The following is a 7,280-nucleotide window of genomic DNA, read 5'->3' as shown; positions in this document are numbered from 1 at the left end:
AACCCGACGAAGGGACAATGGTGGAGACCCATGGTGGCTTTTTTCCAAAACCAAGAGTTAAACAAACAACCAACGTATTGCCTAAGAGTGTCTCTTAGTACAGACAGCAAAAATAATTTGTCTTCGGAGAATGAACCATGTATCAAGGGAAGATAAATTACTCTTATTAAGTACCATGTTCTTAATGTGGTACTCTAGTGTTTTGTTTTTTTTTATATGTCACAGAATAAAATTGTTGAGACAAATAAATCAACAGAAAAAGAGGGAAATTTTAATGCACACTAATCCAGCTTTGATTCCTTAAGTGGAACTTCGGAGGTAAGCATCCCAGCTCCGATGGCAAAGTGAAGTAGACTTTTTAAGGTAGTTTATGGGGCCAAGTCGTGTTATGGGTATTATTTACATTCTGAACAATCGCATGGATGTAGCTGCAGAATGCGAGAAAAAATAAATGCATTCTACCCTAGCCTTGAAATTTGCCCCGTTTTAGTAAGCAAGAGGTTCCAGTTTAAGTGAGCTAACCTCACGCATTCTACTTCCAACCAATCTAATTGTCTATGAAGTTCGCATTGTATTGTCTCTCTTACCCCTGAAGAGCGATGGCAACTACCTTTGCATTGACGCTTTCATGAGTGTCGATTTTAATTTTCGTCATCATGTCCATCATTAACTAATACCACGTCTTTTGAAACAACGCAATTGCTTCACAATTATTACATGAGAGTGCAAAATGCCCACGAAATACATATTTTAAAATAAGGTACTTTGAGATAAAACTGCCATTTTAGTTTATCACTTTACTGACTGCTTTTGCATGTTATTTTAGATCTACTGATTTTTCATCAAAAAATTTCCACCCGATCTCACTTTAGCAGTTGACCATTTTGGCCACACACAGGCCAGTGAGGGCGTCCACATACCTGCAAGTTATAGCCTAATGTCCCTAAGCTAATTGGGATATTTGGTAATATAAGTGAAGCGATTTTGCACTCAGATAGACGACAGCGGCCAAACAGCTGAACGCACAAGCAGCCAGATCAGGAAGACCACTTGAGTAGCAATGCTCCCGTTTCCACATTCCTACATAAAATCACCACCAAAGCCACCCCTCCCAGTGTTGTCACTGCCTGAATTCGATATGTAGGCCTGCATTTCCCATAGAACATCCATCATCACCGATATATATTAGCGAATACGTTCCGGTGTGTGGCTGCTTTTTTATCAATTCTGCCCAGCTGCACAGACAGCGTATTTTGAATACAAATTCAGACTTTGATTCTTCCAAAAGTGACAGTTTTTGTCATAAGAGGGTTTTGGATGTTTAAGCACTCAATACATTGTTCGCATGAAAACTGGAGGCTCTAGACAGCTTGATTGTATTCAATTCTACATTTTTCCCGCAAATACAAATTTTATCGTTAAACAACGAAATTAGCCTATTGTATTGTGAGAAGGACTTAGTATGTGATTATGTCAGAGCTCACATTTTGACCCAGTTATTGTGTCCGGTTGTAAAATTTGCTGGTTAACAAAACATAGACAGGCATTCACTTTTGAGGCAATATTTGCGGCTTAGTAACTCACAAACCGTTTCGCCCATCCTGTTAAACAATTATAATTGAACAAACCATATTTTCACAATTGACTCACTTTGCGATTCCATCATGACTTAATAAAATTTAGAGCCACTCATACACTCCCCTTGATTATTTTTTTCTGTATTTTCAACGTTATTTGCACTAAGGAATTCCTAGAGAACTTGTGTCCATCATCGACGTTTGATGTTTCATGATTAAAAATTTAAGGAAAATTTGTTATTCTCAAAAGTGACTTAGCAAGTTTACGTCCAAGGATATGATTAAACACCAAGCTAAACATGATTTTTCTCTGTAAATGGTCTAAATTCGTACAGCGTTACTGCTAAAGCTTCTAAGCCTACTTGATTAACTCGCATTCGGAGAGGGCGGCGGCGGCGGCATCAAGTTACCACTGCACCCTACAGATATTACCATCAATTTACTTAATAAGCGAGTTAATAATTTTTTGTCGACAAAAGCTTTCATCTCCTTGCCGACTCAAAACTTTACGATTTGCACTCGTCTTGCAGTTTCCGCCTGTAAAAACCGACGACTCATCAGAGAGCGGGGTTAGCAAAATATTCGCCTCAACCAATCAGCCTGCGGTGAAATTATTTACAACCAAAATTCCACAATATTTTATTCCCACTTCCCCTTGGTGGATCTATATTATAAAAAAACCACTTCATAGCGAATAATTCTTGAAATCCTTTACAAATTTAGAGGGTCATCCTCACTCAAAGTTAGGACTTCATCCTTGCAATTATTTTAAAGCGAAACTGTGTCAGGGGTGCTTAGCCTCACCATATTGTTAAATTTTTGCAGATATGAATCCTTACTATGGGACAATAGAGGTATCTTTGCCAATTCTAATCATACTAGAATATTGCATTAAAAAAAACCTGCCTCCAAAACTTTTCAACAGTTTCTACTGCTTCAGCACTAACGCGTCTTAATTATTTACGCGAAAAACTCAGTCCTTGGGAGGGTTGACACCTGACAAGTTCTGGAAAGATTCCTATGCTAGATAAATTTTCCACTTATTAGATGAACGAAACCTCGATTTTTTGAACAATTTTTTTTGCTTAACCGCTATCTTGATCCGATTAGATTGAATGAGCCAATTAGGATGAAAAAGGTTTCATTTAACACTCGGTTTGTTTTTATGCGGCATTCTGCTGAAATATAGTTTAAAATAGTGTCTACGACCTTAATTAAATGTAATAAGTCGGTATTTTGGATTCAAAATGGACACAAATTAAGGCTGTTCAACAAAAGTGCTCCAAGCTTTTGAGAATCCTTAAGAATGTCGATAAAGCATTCAGAGATTGACTAGTCCAGTCTCAAAGATAAACATGAGATGGGTTGGCACTAGTCTTCTAATCCAGATAAAGTGGGTCCCTGATTAATAACCTTGTATTTACATCACCTACAAGATTTGAAAAATTCCATTAATTTCTCAAACTCTCTTAAGAAGGGACTTAACCTTGACGCAGGTCTCTAGTTCAGACCTCAATAACCTGTTCCAACATGGCAAAAAAATTTCAAAGCTTCCAAAATACTCTCACAGAAGTAAAAGAAATCACGAGACGGAGCTTTGGTCTGTTCAGTGTAAAATAATTTTTAAAGCCCTGAGGGTTGACAGCCTTCATTGTTGAAATATTTAGATTCATCCGTGATGTAGTGTGAGCAGGACCACTCTACCCGTGCCTGTGCCTGGTCACGCTAATCGCGTTCAGCCAGGAAGCGTTTCGTGTTGCTTTTTTGTCTTCCAGTGTTGTGCGGCTATCAGCGATCTAAAAAGGAACATTTACTGTACGTGCTCTCTTGTCCAGGCCACATGAGAGTGGGATATATCCACGAAAATACCTACAACTCAGCTATTCAAAACACTAATTACTTTTCCGATTTCACTGGGATAGTCATTTAAGAGTTAAACAGATACCTTTGGTTGGAGCATATATGGGCGACTTTTCCTCTCTAAAGCGCTTTCGGCTTACTAGTTCCAGAACTGTTAAGTAGGTTAGGGAAGAAAGTTGGAAAATATGACTCAAAACGGCTCATGAGGAAAGGTAGACAAGTGTAGAACTCCGGTTAGTTAAGACATTACATCTTAATTAAAGCTTCTAATGTCCTTCCGTAAAGCCTTAAGTCAGCAGAGGCAAACTAAAGGTGATAGATTTGCCCTCCAAAGTGTCGAATTTCCTGATGAAATTTCCTCATACCTGTGTGTAGAATAAGGATAAACTTAGTCATTAGACTTGAAAAGATTCCAAATAACTAGTAAAGACTGGCATCAAAATAGGTTCTTCTTTGCTTTGACTTTCAACTAAAATTCAAAGCGGCTTAAGAAGCGTTTTAGTATGATATATAGTCGAGTGAACATTGAAATTATGAAGGGATGGGATCACACTTTTCTCACTTGAAGGCGTAGCCTTTTTTAGTGCAAACCTGCTCAGTTACCGTAGTCAATTTACCGGGTGGCAGACGACCTAAAATGGATGACTACAAACTCCCATCCGTCTTACCGAGAACGGCACCGGATTTCCGTAAAAATAGAGTGTTATAGCTCAAAAGCTTTGTTGCTTTATGTTTAGCTTTTACTTCCCCTTAGGTGCGTGTGCTGTATGTGTGGGGTGCGGGCTCGGGTAGGCGATTTCAGGTGTCACATGTGCGCAACGTTGGCTACCAACATTTCGTGATTAACAGTTTGTGCTTCGTCTAGTTTGATCGTGTTCCTGTTTTAAAAATACTTAGTTTTGCTACATTTTCCTGAAAATGTTCAACCTCAGGATCCAAAAACGTGGTTCGTTTCAAGATCTGCATCACTAAAACCCAATTTTCAAATCATTCCAGCGACATATTTTATTTCACTAGCCTTACTCTCGATCCACCAATTACTTCGGTCTTTGATTTTTCTTGGCCACTGGTGGCATACCCGTTTAACGAGAGAATAGTTGGGGATATTACATTCAATTGAATGCACCTAAGTAGTTTAAGCAAGTCTAATAAAATAAAGAAGGGGACTTTTAGGGGCAAAATGTGATAGTGAAAGCAATGGAGAACGGGGCATTAGGTTAAAGCATGCGAAGGAAGTTTGTCAAAACAATGCCTAGTAAATTAGGCAGTAATTGTCATTGCTTAGACATGCTTAAAACTCCAGGCACATCACAGAGACTGTTAAAATAATTATAAACGACGTGAAGCAACAACTTTTTGAAAGAAAGAATGAAATGCACAAGTGCCAAACAGAAATGACACTGGCCGCTAAAGCGTCTGAGCGCCTCGCAACCTATGATGGGACAAATGTCACATTTGCGGCGGTTGGGAATTAAAGTCATTACGGCACTGAATTAAGTCAAGAAGGAAGTGGTTTTTTGAGAGGAATCAAGGACTGATCCTGTGGATGCCAAATTGTACACTATGTTAGGCAGTGCTGTCACAAGGGCTCTCAAATTGCAACCGTCCTTGATGTGAACTCAAGCTTCTGTTGTAAGGTTTTCACAGTTGAAACAATACAAGATGAATCTTTGTTTGTAGATTTACCCCAACTAAAATGCAGCACTAAATAAGTACTTTTTGGGAAAAATTTATTTGAAACATTTATCAACATTCCTTCTGACAGCAGCTTCCCTCACTTCCACCACCGGTCACATGAATGCAACACGTGTTATGCACCAGTGGATGGCAAATGCACCAATCGGTTTGAGTGAGTTTAAAACAGTAGACTAAACGTAGGGTGCCCTAATTCTGAAGGGTATTACATATCTGAAACTTGTTGTTTGTGAGCTTTGGTGGTCATTTTCCACCTAAATCTCTAATAGCAACTCTATTACCCAGAGCCAATCAATCCAGAACGGTATTAAAAGAGAGCTTAAAAACGTCTAAATGCGTTTATTTAAAAGCATTTTGCTGCCATAAGCCATCTGTTTCTGCGCTTTGATTAGTTGTATGTTTTTAATCTTACCGTTTCCTTATTTAATCTCTTCGGCGCCAGTTTCTAAAGGCTCCTGGTTTCAATCACTGTAAATAAAAAAACGAAGCTACTAGACAACTCTCTAGTTATCGAGGTAGCTCCAAGGAGCATGAAGAATTAGCGGCTGACATGAACATTGGAAGCATAAACGTACTGTTGCCAAAAGCTGACAGAATGATCGTGGTTTTTGCGATCCCGCTAAAATCTGCTTTCTATTGCACTGTCAGCTTTCGATTCAAAGCTTTCTCAAGGCTTTGTCTTAGAATACATGTATCGTTGGTGGGGCTCAATGCATTTTCATATCTGATAAATTTATTTTTTTTATTGAAAACATTGCAAATTAAAAAAACGTGGGCATATCTTCAATAATTGGAATGACTAGCGCCTGACGTTGGAACCATTTCCAACGTTTCAGCTCGCCTTTTACCTGTCTCGGATGCGCTTAGGCTGGTCTAAGTTAAAATGTTTTCGACTACCCAAAGCATTCGGGCGTAAAGCTCGGTACCCTGTAAAATTATTTTCTGCTTATTTTAGAAGCGCTTACAGGTTTGCGGCTTGGTAACGTGTTTCCCGAAAAATATTTTCGCAATATGGCTAATTCCTACCCAACCAACTCTACAAGAGTTATTTTTTAGATTCGTTGCCTAGATCAAATAGATTAATAAAAAATTGGCTGCTGATTGCATACCTCAACTGGTGCAAGAGTTACTGGTGTTGTGACAAAAACTATTGAGAATTACTTGCTAAGGGAATTCGTAAAAATGAACAAGCGTAGGGGTGGTGATCACAGTCATTTGCGTGCATTTGACAAGCATCAAAGCAGTGGAGGTATGTGGATTTACCATTGATGCAAAGTAAAGCAGGCTTTCCTATGGTGGTTTAGCCATGCCGACAAATACACCAATGCCGAAGCTGCTTCCTAGGTTTTACATAAGCGTAAGGATAAAAGTACTAATGCAGCATGGGGGACATAAGTTGGTAAATTAGTGTACATTTTATCTGTTGAAGTGGTTCCAAACATAAATTCTGGTTGGGATTGCAGTGCCTGTGTATATTATGCATGCACAAAGAGAACGCAAGCAGAGCTTGACTCCAGGGCCTTCTGAGACAAAATCTCTGGAGGTTCTAGCAACAGTTCGCATGTGCGGTGTACCCATTAGTGCTAAGGTGTCCTGGCAGGAGGAATGTCATTTTTACAGATATTTTAGTTAAGCCTCGTCTGGTAAGTGACTTTTTTGTGATGAAGGTGGATGGTTTGCGTGACTAGTCCCAAATCGTCCGTGTGATAATGCCACAATACCCATTCCACTCCACTCCACTCCGCCCCACCACATCTCATCTTCTCTCTAATCGACGATAAACATCTCCCAGTTACCTAAATAACCTTCAAATTATTAGCAATGCAAACAATATTCAGCATCACTTTTTCCTCGTCCATTGGATTTGATCTACTTTTGTGGCATAAAACCTTGAGGAAAGTTGCCGTGGTATAGAGGATAACTCCATTTTGATTTGTCTCCTATTTCTTACCTGCAATTGATTTGCGCTTTCGCTAGTATGATGAGGAGACAGGATGAATGGGTATGTTTTAGTATTCAATCGCCGATGTGACCTTCGCAGTTAAAAGAGGTTTCACGATTTAAAATAAACTGAAGCCTCTTTTGCAATCTCTACGACCACGGGATTGAAACGCTTCAAGCTAAACAAGTCCAATCTTTAAATTGGAG

This window comes from Echinococcus granulosus (genome assembly GCF_000524195.1).
Source record: "Echinococcus granulosus chromosome Unknown EG_S00002, whole genome shotgun sequence".
Taxonomy (NCBI): Eukaryota; Metazoa; Platyhelminthes; class Cestoda; order Cyclophyllidea; family Taeniidae; genus Echinococcus; species Echinococcus granulosus.
This window is presented reverse-complemented; position numbering follows the sequence as displayed.